The 14125-nt window shown below is 44.4% G+C and overlaps 1 protein-coding gene across 1 annotated transcript in view; it reads left to right on the plus strand.

The window, feature by feature from the left end:
* gcgra (glucagon receptor a) overlaps positions 1-14125 on the plus strand; it is a 30197-nt gene that overhangs the window by 5909 nt on the left and 10163 nt on the right. The gene's annotated exons all lie outside the window — the stretch shown is intronic.

The raw sequence follows: 14125 nt of genomic DNA on the forward strand, positions 1-14125 counted from the left end.
GCAGTGGGCTGCCGTGATGGAAAGGCATCACTCACTCCAGCGTGGCCGCGGCATTAATGACTTGATGAGTCTCCACATGGTTTATGTGATTATGCACTAATAGACACCTACACCTGAACCTCCACGGGGGCCATGTGACTCCTCTAAGGTTACTGTTGGTCATGGCGCGAGGCGGATTTGATAGAGATTTAACGCGACGGCGCTGTTATTCCTACGAGACGTTATCCCTGCGTTGCTCTGAGGCGTTTCCTGGCCGTGTGGAGATGGAAGCTGACAGAGAGAGATCACAGAAGAATCGATAGGAGCCTGAGCGAGCGGAAAAAGTCCGGGGAGATTTAAAAAAAACACACACACACAACAGGGTTTTGCTTTTTCTCTGATCTGCTTTGTAAACCCTGGAGGAGATAAACGTATCGAGCTGTTTCATGTTTGCTCAGATCCACATTGGTGAGCCACTAAAAATACGCTCCTCCCTTGCAACATGTGTGGGTCGAGGGTCAAGTGTGGGTCCTTTTGCTTCCCGACGCAGCCTATTATCACAGCACAGAGCACAAACAACACTCGCTTTATCTCCATGACTGCTCAACTGGAAAGCGCTGCAGCCATTCCTCTGCCATACATGAACACAAACAGTTAACCCTTTGTTGTCCTTCATGTGTATGGACCTTAGGAACTCTTGGGCACATTTGGTCATCCAAGCAAATTTTGATTGTTCGGTCACATTGAGTAAAAATTATTCAAAGATGACCGAAAGAGCAAAACACCTGAAGATAGACGTGGACAGCGTCAGCAAGTGATTCATAGAAAAATGATTAAGAGAAAATGGACAAAGACAAAAAATGCAAAAATGGCTAAAACTGCAATAATAAAACCAGACTAACTGATTAAAGAATTTACAAAATTTGATGAAACACAAACCAGAGAAATCCATGACAGTTCACTTGTTGTGGTAAATGATTTGTCAGTGAAGCTCTTCATCCATCCAGCATCCCATGTTGGTGATACAAGTCCAAGACCGACATCATCAAAGTTACATTAAGTCAAACATGTATGATTAATGTACAATACAACGTTTCAGCCTTAAAAATGAGCTTCATTAGTTGGTTTATGTAAATGTTTCACTGATGTCAAACTGACCAGAAGGTTGGGGATGTGAAAAGATTTAATTTGACTAATAAGTCACACTTCCAGAGGTTGTGTGTGTGTGTGTGTGTGTGTGTTTGTATGTGTGTTACCTGTTGGTGAATGGGGCCTTTCTGTTCACTTTCCACTGATTGTTAATGGGAGTTGAAAAACAACTTGTCCACCTGCGTCACAGACACACTGCTGATGTCAGTGTGTCTGTGACCCGTGAGGGCTGGACCTGGGCCTCCAGATGCTGTGTACACAGCCGGAGACGTTGACCTCCATCCACACACACTTAAAAATATGATCCTCACACTACAACAACCAGCGCGATGCCTGTGTCTGACTTTACTTTGAATGTTAAGAATGAGGGGAAAATGAGGGGAAATACTTGACATTGGTTATCGTGAGTCAGAGTGATAAATAGACTGCATGTTGTTGTTGTTTGCTTTCTATTCCCTGCAGATCTCCACAGACGACCTTGTTTATTAAACTATTTGAACGTGACGTTAGTGAGGGCAGGAAACAACAACTTTTACATGCTTGGGAAAATAAAATCACATGAAAATGCAGAAATTCTGGGAAATCCATTTTTCTGTGACACAGTGAAATCTGACATAGAATCTGACGTGTGTGTGACTGTAGTGTGTTCAGTAATCAGGCCTATATTTGTGTTATTCAAGGTGTTTATCTTGGAACTCACTCCTGTTTCCCCTGTGACTTACCAGCAATTTTCTCTGCAGGTGTATGTTCAATCTTTTGTATCAATTTCCCAAAGCATATCAGGGTTCTCCCATACACACACACACACACACACACACACACACACACACAATTAGGTACACAGTATCGCTCCAGAAGTTTGAGTTTTTGGCTGAAATAGGTTGAAATTCTCAACATTTCATTGCTTCTGTCTTTGGCTTTTCCATCGCACAGAAAACTAAAAGCTGTTGCCAGCAGATTTACACTTACATAGAGTTTACAGGGCTTCATAGAGCCCAGCAGAGTGACACGTAGAGCTGATGGAAGATGTACCCTCTGCTGGTGCTTTACGACGTGACACACAGACGCTCGTAGAACCCTGAGCGAGGCCATTTACTTTTCTATTACGACCTCGCTCACCTGTCTGTAACTGCCTGGAGGCCTGCCTCTTATCCCTGGGAGTGATTCATCGCCGTCCCCTCAGACCTCCTCGCTCCTCGGCTGCCGTTAAGTGCGCTCTCCTCCCCTCCGCTGCTCCGCGCTGTCACAAACTAAACACCTCAAATATTCATCACACACTAACACACTGTTGTTATGGATTATTATTCATGCTCTCGGCGGACTCGCTATGAATCGCTAAGTGTCTGTCTCCGTCTGAACCAACGGCATCCGTCTGACTGAGGCGTTCACTGTCAGTGTGAAAATCAGATTCAAATGTAGCCTTTTTATGTCACTAAACATGTGAAAAATGAACAGATTTAAATTGAGTCCAATAAGGGAAGAAAAGCAGGAGTCTGAAAAAGTACTTGGTATTGCCTTCTCTCCTTTCCTCTCTCTCTGTGTGTGTGTGTGTGTGTGTGTGTGTGTGTGTGTGTGTGTGTGTGTGTGTGTGTGTGTGTGTGTGTGTGTGCGTGTAGCCCTTCTTCTGTGCTTCTTCAAGAAACCAGGTACAGTAACATTTAGATTTATGATCAAGAACAAGTTTAGACATGTGAGCGCAGATTGTCCCCATAGTGATAGGAATACAAGAATGTGTGTGTGTATGTGTGTATGTGTGTGTGTGAGTGTGTAGGTGTGTAGATTCACATCTGTTGCACTGTCTTATTAGTCTCTGTTTGCTGATTGAATTGCATGCATTAACACAGTGGGAACACATTTCTAACAGGCAGGCAGGCAGTGACATGCCTCACCGTCGGCTCCACAGGCTCCTCATGTTCACCTCTTAAACTGGCCCTTCATGTTTGTAATATCAAAGGTAATTTGTTTTTTAAATGCAGAATCGCATCTCGACTCAAACATCCTTTTGACTCAAGTAGAAATTACTTGTTTTGCCTAATTAGTGCTTTAATTCATGATGAAAATCCCCTAGTCGAGCTGCAAAGCATCCAGACAATAATCAATCACCAAATTAATAACTTAACAACTGCAGATGTGATTTTAGGCCAATAACTCTTCATCTCTTCATTAATGACTCATCAGAATATGCAAATGCAGGTCTAATGAAACCCAGGAGCTTTTTTAAAAAGGGATCTTTCACAACAACTCGTAGATTTTCTTCCTCACACAATTAACAATAAATACTGATCTCTAATGTCCTCTGACACACTGATCTCTAATGTCCTCACACTGACGTGGCTGCACGCCTGAAGCATGCAGACTGCAGCTTCAGCCGTCATCTTGACCTATATTCCTTTATGCTGCAGCTTTTGTTTCCTGTCTTCTTCTGATGCTCACTGTTGCGTGTTGCTGTAATATCTACTTTGCCTCGCAGCCAACTCTCTCATGAATGACGTTGAGTAAGGATGTTGATGCTGCTCTGTGTGTGTGTGTGTGTGTGTGTGTGTCAGTCCTCCTGTAATGAGTGCAGAAGTGTGTTATTTTACAGTTCAAAAAAACTAAACCCAAACATACAGACATGGGAAATGCTAATTAGTGCTGGTGTAAGCTGTCTAACAAGAGTGTTCAAAACAAAGCAGGCCTGGAAACACAGCGCATGTTTATGGATTTCTTTTCTGTTTAGCTTCAGCTCAGTGATTTGTGTTTGTAGATAACGTCCTTCCCTCTGATCTTGAACGTTTGTGTGGTTAATTCAGCCATAAATGGGGTCATCATTGACACGTGAACTAATCACCCCTCATGGGAAAGTCAGTGTCGCTCCTGGCCTGTTTACAGTTGGTATAGTGTCAGAAACAAGCCGCTTCATGGTGGATAATAAGATGAGAGACGAGGAGGATGCATTCATTTTCCTTTTGCCAACAAGCAGCCGGAGAGAAAATCTATGCATGAAATAAATTGACGTCTGCATTAATGACACACCTCTTATTTCTGGAACATTACAGAGCACTGGATGGCTCAAATCATCATCAAAGCATGTATGTATGTGTGTGTGTGTGTGTGTGTGTGTGTGTGTGTGTGTGTGTGTGTGTGTGTGTGTGTGTGTTTGTGTGTGTTTGCCTGTATGCATTCATGTTCACGTAATAGGGAGTGCGGCAGAGCATAATGTGTACACACATGCAGTATAACTGAGTAGATGGAGGAGCTGATAAGTTGCTTTGCTTTCTCTGCCAAGTGGTAGTAGAAATTTAGTTCATTTAGATTAAGGATGATACAGATACTGAAAGGGGAAATGGAGTGAGATTACACAAATGAGGAACTGGGACTGTGGGAGCCAAATGACGTGGAGATGAATCAGCTCCATCTTTTTAATATGTTCAGGGGTGAAATCTGAGGATGTGCTGATATTGCACCCACAAAGTTTGAATTAGCTTTTCCTCCCTACTATATATTTGCTATAGACCTTCCTGACCTGCATATAGCCTTTCTTGCTTACCAATCTGTATCTGGAGTAAAAAAAAAAATAGTCGTCTGATGTAGCAAAAGTGAAAAAGAAGAAGAAAGTTTGAAGTAACTTAACAAAATTTACAAACTTTTCCCATATTTAAGTTATTATTTTTGACAGTAGTGAAGCGATTATCACTTCACATGTTTTGTCTTATTTTCCTCCATACTGTATCCATATATGGGCGATGGAGTTAACGTGACTTCCTGCACTAAGCAAAGACACTTATACCAAACTCATCCGGGCATTTACATCTCGTATTCAGCAGAGTTTGCTGTTAAACTCATTCCTCTTCGTCTTTTCATAAAGGAACAATCTTTGTCATACTTTTCAGCAACCACACTATTACAAAACAGAAACACGTCTCCCACGCATTTCTGGAAATTTACATTTAAAAAGTAAGAATAAAAAGGTCCATATGACAAACATCACACAGACTGTTGTGGGCGGAGCTTCTGGTTTGCGGTCATACATTAAACACCATGTAACGATGTCAGACGCCATACACACACGTTTCTGATGAGAGTGAACCGTATCTGCATATCACGTAAGCGGAATCCTTTTGTGTGTTTTCCTTGTATTCTCTTCCATCTGCATATGCATGTTTTTGTTCTTCCTCATTTACAACTTCACTGGTTGTGTTGTGGTTTTCCTGCAGTCTCATTGATATCAAACACCAGCCGCTATACAGAGCCTCATTAGTGTAAATAATGGCTCGGTGCCAATCTGTGTCCAGCGTGTCTCTGCTTTGTTGGGTCACATGTGACTCCATGTCTCTTTGATGTGTTTCATTCTGTTTTTGTATTTTTCTTTACTGAAGGACAATCTGTGTCCTGAGTCAGAGCAGTTACCAGAAAGGGGAATTTTTGTTGTTGTTATGCTTTCAGGTCGCAACTTAGTTATTTTTCCTTTGGTCCGGTCCCTCTTTGGACTTAATTAGGTCGTTTATCATGCAGACTCGGTTCTGATAAAGCTGTTTGTTTGTATAACAGCAACTCCTATCCCTGAACTCCGGCCCTTATTAGGACTAAATGAAAGCCTCCATTGCCAGAGCAGAATGAGAAAGTGAACCGAAGCGCCTGGAAAAGGATGCAAAGGTCAGTCTGGATGACATCAGGTCATATTGCGGTCCCTTTCCATACTTGTTGGAACACTTTGGCCACTGTGTGTTTACTGTGGCATTAAAAGCAGTAAAATGTCACGGTAACGACTGTTTCCATTCACCGCCTGCTGTCGCTCGCTTGTTTACACCAAATCTCTGAAAGGCGAGCAGTATGAATGTCACCGCCGCTCAGGGTGCAAGATGAGGCTTATCGTCGTGACACCGCTCTTTATCCAAACTCAGTTGGTCATTATGTTAATGAAGCCGTGCTGTGTGCTGGAGGAGACTTCGGGTTCCGTCCTAGTTTGGGTTGCATGGATGCAATTAACGGGATTCCAGCATTCCGACAAACTGACCAGCCAACAAAGCTATGATTTGGCACCCACCTAACCTGCTGGCACGCCCCCCATGATAGGTTAACCCTTTTGACTGACAGGTTCATTCACCATCTGTTTCTGCTTTTGCCCCCTTGATGCTCATTTTGTTTAAGCATTAATTGCCTGAGACCCCTGTGCAGGTTCCGTCGGTCATTGCCGTGGGAATGGAATGCACTGCTAGAAACATTTCAGATGAGATGCAGATAAACTGTCGCTCTCTCTCTGTGCCAGATGGGTCAGTGAATCTCAGCATGTATACACAGAGGAAATATTTAAAAGCTGCGTTTGTGTGAAGTCCATCCCGGGTTTTTCCTCCTAGTGTGAGACCACCGACTCCATGTGCAGAACAGGTCGTGCTCCTCGCTGAAAAAGCCCATAATTGCTCTCTATAATGACACTGTTAGCATGTCAAATTCAGCTAATATTCAGCCGTATTCACAGCACAGCCAGGAACTGTGATGCCACACTTCAAAAAATATTATTTTATAGCTCCAGAAGTCGTTTTTGTCTATTGAACACTCAAACCTTTTTATTCTCTGAACAATTAATTCTAAGTCTTATTGAGTTTAACCTCATTCTAAGAGAAATGCCCTTCAGAGGCATGGAAGAAATTCAAATAAAGCAGATTGCTGCACAAGAATAAGTGAACATGATTGGCAATTCTTCAAAATCATTGATTTGCATTTGGGATGATTGAAATCGATCCACTGCAGTACTGCATTTGTTGCAGAAAATAAGACTTGTTGCTTTCAGCTCACAGCTCTGTAGTTATGCAGCTCTGCCTTGTGTTTCCAGTGTGTGTGTGTGTGTTGTGTCTGGAGACTTGTGTGATGAGGGGACAGCTCAGGCCTCTTCCTCCACCAAACATTCTCCTGGGAGGAAAAAAGGGCCATTTAGTAGGAAGCTGCAGAATCTCTGAAAGTGTTTCATGTTTGATGTGAACGTACAGAAACCTAAATGAGCAGTTTAGGGAGGCTGATGCAGAGAACACACACATTTCCTTTACATTCTAGCAGACATGTTTATGTGTGTAGGACAGTGGTTCTTAATCCTGAACAGCCTCTTTCTCTCTTTCTCCCTCTCTGTTCTACACACACTTGATTTGTTATACCAGATGTATTTAATTAATTATGATCAGAGAAGCACCGACTCTTCATCATGTGAACACACACACACGCAATCTATCTAATCAAGTATGAGGACTGTAACTACGTATCGCTGTGACGCTTGAGGACCGGCTGAGAACCAATCATGAGGGAAATGAGTTGAATGATCTCAGCTGAGACGGCAGTCAGAGGAGACGAGTGTTTCTATTTCCAGCTTTGTGCATAATTAATTATTAAAGAGTTAACAGAGATCAAAGGAGTCATGTCAGTGGGTTCATTAATGATGTCGTGCCAATAACCTTGCGTTCCTCATCCCACCTCATTAAGATCATGTCTGTATGTGTCTTCATGATGCCAGCAGACATGAGTGAGGTAACAGTGGGTCGATCAGCTCGTCTGCATCTCTGCTTTCCATTTGGATTGTGACTTCAAATTGTGAAGCCCACCAACAAGTTAGCTGCTGTTGCGTTGATTCCTTGATGGATTTGATTGAATTTTGAAGAATCTTTGATTTGGTGAAAGAAACACTGATGTATGAGGCAACACGCCATTTGTTTTTGCCAATCCAGCAAAATTGCCTTGCATGTTTTATTGTCTCGCCTCTAAACCCTGAACAGTTGCCAAAACACTGCAGGCACACGGAGGGAAAAGGCGGGAAACAAACGCCACTTTGTTGGATCAAAGTGCTTCCATCTGCCTGCCACCATCATTAAACAAATAATATAACCGCAGAGTCAACGTGTTAGTGGCTGTGTCCAGATCTGAGGTCAATTAATCAGCGACTGTGATCGTATCTCCGGCTTTTTTACGAGTTCTGCTCATAATCAAGTTACAAGTCAGGTTTTAGATGAAATACCTCTCATATTTATTTATTTATTTGTTTACTTTCTTTCTATTGGAGCAGAAATGGTGAAGGATGGTGCGCCGCTGATGAGCCTCCCTGTAGGTCTAACTGCTGTGTGTGTGTGTGTGTGTGTGTGTGTGTGTGTGTGTGTGTGTGTGTGTGTGTGTGTGTGTGTGTGTGTGTGTGTGTGTGTGTGTGTGTGTGTGTGTGTGTGTGTGTGTGTGTGTGTGTGTGTGTGCGTGCGTGCTAATTGCGTGCGTGCGTGCGTGCGTGCGTGCGTGCGTGCGTGCGTGCGTGCGTGCGTGCGTGCGTGCGTGCGTGTGTTTTGGAGCTGAACTGAGTCAGGACTTTTGTTCATGCTCGCAATGCCGAACTCAGACAACACCTTCCCACACGCAAGGTCATGAACACCACATGAAACACTCCTACAATCACTCAAACACACACACACACACACAACACAGGTGCATCAGATGTTACCCAAGTGTGTCACAGACTCCTGCTCGCATCTAACAGACGTGACCTGACCTCCGAACAGGAAAACGCGATTTGTTCCTAAAATATACGAATAACCTCACGCCACGCACCACATCTGCGCCATAACCGGGTCAGAGACAAACATTTCACTCAGGTTTAGAGGTCAGCCCCGCGATCCGACGACTGAAATGTCAACCGGCGCTGTTTACGCCAAAGCTCCTGTCACCTTAACGTGGACGGATGTAATGTGAGGTGTTTGTTCCTGCGAGGTGCCTCGTTACATCCTGACTGCAGGCTGTAAACTCCTCCCCCTCCCTGCAGAGCAAACATCTCCAGAAACTGGAGAATGAAGGCAAAGCGAGCGCTCAGGGATAAACAGGCGGATACACAATAACATGACACAATAAATGGATTTGCACACTCAAATGAAGAGCAGCATCTCATCAACTCTTATCAACAAATGACCATACTGACGAGGGTCGCGAGGGCGGATGGACAGAAGGCAAACTGTGCGTGTGAGGAGGGTGTGTGACGTGTGTGATGTTAACGCCACAGATGGAGGCTCACGGGCCAAAGCTTTGTCTTGCCACATTTTTTCCAAACACTTCACAGCAGAGACACAGCAGCAGGCTAGCAAACGATTAGCCGGGCAGCACGCGTCCCAAAGACAAGCTGACCAAATTAGGCTAAGACCACTGGGTTTGTCCGCAGCTGTAGCGTGTGTACGCAACACGCTTCCCAAAGGGACGCTACCCTGCACAGACATGTTCTGGGTTATGTAGAAAGAGACAGATGCTGGGTTTTGTTCGGAAACCGCCGCTTGAATGCTGCCGGGTGGTCAGAAGCCTCCAGTCACGCCATGAATTACACAGTATGTGCTGAGGAAGCTGCATCTGCTGTTTGACTGTGAATCTCTGGATGCAGCTTTTGCTTTATTGCGGCCATACTGGGAGAAATACCATCTCCAGATGTGTTTTCTGGGGATTATTCCTCCCTTTTTTTTTGCTGGTCACTGGTCGGCCCCTCACAACCATCTACCGCACGGGAACGGTTCCAAACGTTACTCTACTTCCTTCCCGGTGGCTGCAGTCGTGCCCCCCCCCACCCCCCCCCCCCCCCCCCCCCCCCATTTGAATGTGGCGGAGATACACAGCACATGCAGGGGGATTATGAGGAAAAAGAGATGCCAGAGATGATTTATGTTACAGGGAGGTACAGCCATTGTAAGCACAGCGCAGTTCTATTCAGTAATCCACAAGATATGTTTGGCTTTTATTGTGGCGGGATGTCTTTGTGCTTGCATGGGGCATCCAGAAGAGTCCTAACAAAGGCCTGCAGGCTGCACACTGAAAGTCAAATATCTCCACGATGCCTTCAATGTCACTGATGTAATTTGGACAGAATTTCCCCTCAAACAGACACATTCTAACTCTCGCTTACTCTTCCTTGTAAACCTCTGAGCTCAGATGTTCTGCTGATGACATCACCTATCAGATGTTTTCATCTGCATGCAGGCCCGTGTGGTGCTGTGTGAGCAGAATACAAGCAGAGCAGCAGGTCCAGTTGAGACTCAGATTAAATACAGAGACGCCACAGGACAGTTTACGTTCCTTTAGACTGCAGGAACCTGGAAAGCTAATTGGTTCATTACTTTGTATGCACAGCTGCAAGTGCTACCTGCTACCTGAGGGAGTGTATCTGTGTGTGTAGCCGCAGTGCTATGAGCTAAACACATTCAGCCCCTTCATCACCCAGCTCCTTGAACACCTTTGATCCCAACAACTCTTCAATTACAATAACACTGATCAGCAGAGTCAAACTTCATCAAATCTGAAATCTTTGAACGTCTATTTAACTTTAAACAGTCCAGTTGTAAATCTTCATCAGACTGTTGGTTGAGTCTTTGTCATTGTATTTATCCGATATGGGGATTTTTGGTCTGTTTCGCTGATGTCTGAGGGGAAACTCCAGTCTCAGTCTGAGCTTCAAGCTTCCTGTAATAGTTGCACTTGTGGCTGCAGCTGCAGCTTCAGATCAAATCATTTCCGCTTTGGGTTAGGGTTAGTAATTTCTGCTTTTTAATTAGTATTTACTGACATGTATTTGAGTGAACTAGGACAGAAACAGGACGCTTGCATTGTCAAGATCGATTTCCTGTTTGGCGTCTGATACGTTTGTTGCTTGGCGTCATCTTCCTCTCGTGGAAACCAGGTCAGCAGCTCGTGGCACCTGTGAGGTTTCGCCAGAAGCAGACAGGTGGTCATCGCACATCGCACGGCGGTGATGCATACCAGGGAGGGATTATCCCAGGATATGATTTATGTTACGCTATTGAATTCAAAACATTGCTGAGAGACACTGAGCTTGTTCAGGTCTTTATCTCAGCAGAACTTAATCTATCGTTCATCTCCTGCATGGTTGAGACGTCGCAGAGGCCAAAAAGCCGAAGCAAACTGTGTGATCTGAGTCGCCGTCGAGGCATCTTGGATGTGAGCGATGTCCCGTCTTGCTTCTCGTGTTGGGACAAGTCGCAGCATCTCCACTGAACTCTGCCTCACCCCGTGATCGGACCGATAGGCTTCTCTCATGCGGCACGACGATGATGCTCAGCATAACACGCCTAGGCCTCAGCTTCAACGCGCCCGGCTGTAATTGCACTTGAGCTCGACTGCGTACACTGCAGCCATCATCCAATCATGTCGTTGCTGCTACTCTAATCCTAATTTGGTATTGCATCAAAACAGAGCAGAGGCACAAAGCAGCTCCATGAAGGATCCACATTGGGCTCGTCAGAGGAGGAGAAAATTGCAGGAAGCTGTAAGCGTTGAGGGTGATGCCTGGCCGTCTCAGAAAACAGCGCCCATACTTAGGAAAGCGGTGCGACAGGGCGCAGCTCGGGGGCATTTTCTGTACCGCAGCAGTCATTGTGTTTTCCAAGAGGTTTGTTTTTAAATCTCAGCGCTCCCGTCTGCCTGCATTCACGCACGCACGCATGCCCCCCCCCCCCCCATGTAATTTTATTTGTTATCTGCTGTAATCAAATGAGAGGTAAGTACTCTCCAACAAACAACATTGTCATTGTTCGTTGTGCCAGCCGGCGTCTACTTGAACACAGAGCGGATTCTGCGTGGTTCTGGGAGTTTGACTCATTCCATTGTGTCGTGTTTTTTTTGTTGTTGGACAAATGAATAAAAATGACCAGGCATCATTCCAATAAAGCCGGAGAGAGCAAATTAGTCTATTCAAACACAACACTTTGTTCACTTCAGACAATTAGGATTCATATTAAAGGTACAGTTGTGTAATGTGAGAAACAGGGATTGCAGTTGAAAACGAACAGAGAATACAGAATCTCCATCATCAAGACAAACATTTCCGTCATGTAAGCGGCTGAAGTTTAGATGTGGTCGAAAGAATGAAACTTTACTGTATCTATGGGCAAAGCAGCGAGTTATGTTTCAGATTTAATAAATACACCAACAATGAAACAAAGGAGAGGTGATTACTTTACAAATGTGTAACACAAAATGACAGCTAAGAGCTCTCCGGCTCTCCTCGGCCACCTCTCTGAAATCAGAGGTGAGACATAATAACAGCTTAAAAAAACACAGTGTGAAGGTGTGTGAAGGTGTGTGAGAGCTGCCGGGGCCAAACAACACGTTTCCACAAAGGCTTTGGCTGTTCAGGATCCGTGGAGCTGCCGGCCTGACGGGCCTAATTAGCCTCACACCTCCGCCACACATTAGTTCCACTTTAGCTCCCAACAAATGGCCGAAGTGATTTCTGTCATCCCGCATCCGAGCAGACGGGATTATGTAACAAAGCCGGAGAGAGTTTGGAGCGAATGTCTTCAGGGTGGATCTGTTAGAAAGACACGTTCTTGAGCGCGACAGAAGGGGGAATGTTCATCTGAGAGAGGCAGAGGCATATCAAAATATGCTTAAACATCTGTGTCTGACATCACCCGTGGCAGGAAATTGTGTTTTATTACTTATTTTCATTTGCATTATATAATTATATTTGGCACTCCTAATAAGAATATTCAGAATAAAGAGCTGAGGACTTTTAGAGCTGAAATGTGGCCAATTCCAGGGAGAACTGCTATAAAAGAAAACTTGTATGGCTTTTCTATGTAACTTTGAGCGAGGAACATAACACAGGAGTCACGGGCTGGGACTGTTTGCCCTCTTGGCCCACTTGGTGATTGGTTATTATCTCCCAAAAGGTGAAACAAGAACAGACTGAGCAGTGAGCAGTGACATCACCACCACACTAAGACAACATTTAGTTTGTGAAATCAGCATAAATCATAATACGCTCGGTTGAATATTGTTACTCATCATAAATCCATTTTGCCGTGTATGTGTAAGTGTGTCACCTCTCATTACGCAACACGTCATGCACACTTGCTGAACTGCAGAATCCTGCAAGAGCTGAAAGCGGCGTGTTTAGGTGTAGCGTGGCGTGGATGCGGCCTGAGTCGGGTTAATCATTGCTGCCTCTCGCTGCCGGGCTGCAGAAGATGGAGCCCGGGTCAGTAAGTGTGTCTGTGGAGAGCGAAAGAGGGAAATCCCTGTGAAAGTGTCACACAGTAACGTATCACGTACGCTGTAACCCAGAGCATGTGCTCGCACGCACGCATGCATATCAGCTGCTCTGCTCCCACACGGTAAGAACCGACACAACTCGTGGTGGAGTTCACCGCCGGGTCTGCTGGGAACGACATCGTCTAGCTGCCGCTTAGGGCCTGATGATCAGAAAATGCTGCTTTATCACAGACCGACGAGTTCTAGATGATTTTGTTATAGTATTGTAGTAGTAAAACATTTATTGTGCACTTCTGATTACATCAAACTGATGTAGGGTTAAAAAACAAATTATAATAAAAAATAAAACTTAAACAACATACATATTCATACATGCATATTCATTGATGTGACCTGGAAATGACTCTCCATTATTTCCCTCTTGAGTATTATTGAAGAATCGTTCTGATATTCTTCTGCGTGTTCGTTTGTGGTGAATCAAGAGGAAAAGATGAGGCAAAGATGAACTGGAATCTTCAGAAGAGCTTTACTGGAATAAGACTTCGGACAGCGCTGGTTCCAACTCTCGCATGCATCAAAGAAGGACAATCAAATATCTCCGTGCTTCCCTATTTATCCCGCATATACAGGGCGTTTACATAATATTCTAATTCACTGATGACTGAATGTAGTTTAACTGTTATCTATTGGTCAGCCAGCTTCAAGAGGGGCAGCGCTAAGATTCAAATCTGAGGGATGAACAGATGTCTGTGGGGGAAAGTAGAATTCTCTTTGTGTAAATTAAAGAACAACAGTATAGTGTAATTAGCCCTTTGATCTGAAGAAGCTCCCCCTGACTGCCCGTCCATGCTAACCCCCTCTCTTCCTTCTTCCTGACCACAGATGTTTGAAGCTTTGATAAAGTGATACTGTGACCTCTTCACTTATTGGCAGATATGTGTTATCTAGCCCTCCTGGATAGAGAAGCTGTAAATGCTTGTATGTATAACTCCATCACCAGACTTTC

This window comes from Genypterus blacodes, unplaced genomic scaffold, assembly GCF_046128005.1.
Source record: "Genypterus blacodes isolate CSIRO-AG114 ecotype Tasmania unplaced genomic scaffold, CSIRO-AGI_Gbla_v1 ptg000028l_1, whole genome shotgun sequence".
NCBI classification, from domain to species: domain Eukaryota; kingdom Metazoa; phylum Chordata; class Actinopteri; order Ophidiiformes; family Ophidiidae; genus Genypterus; species Genypterus blacodes.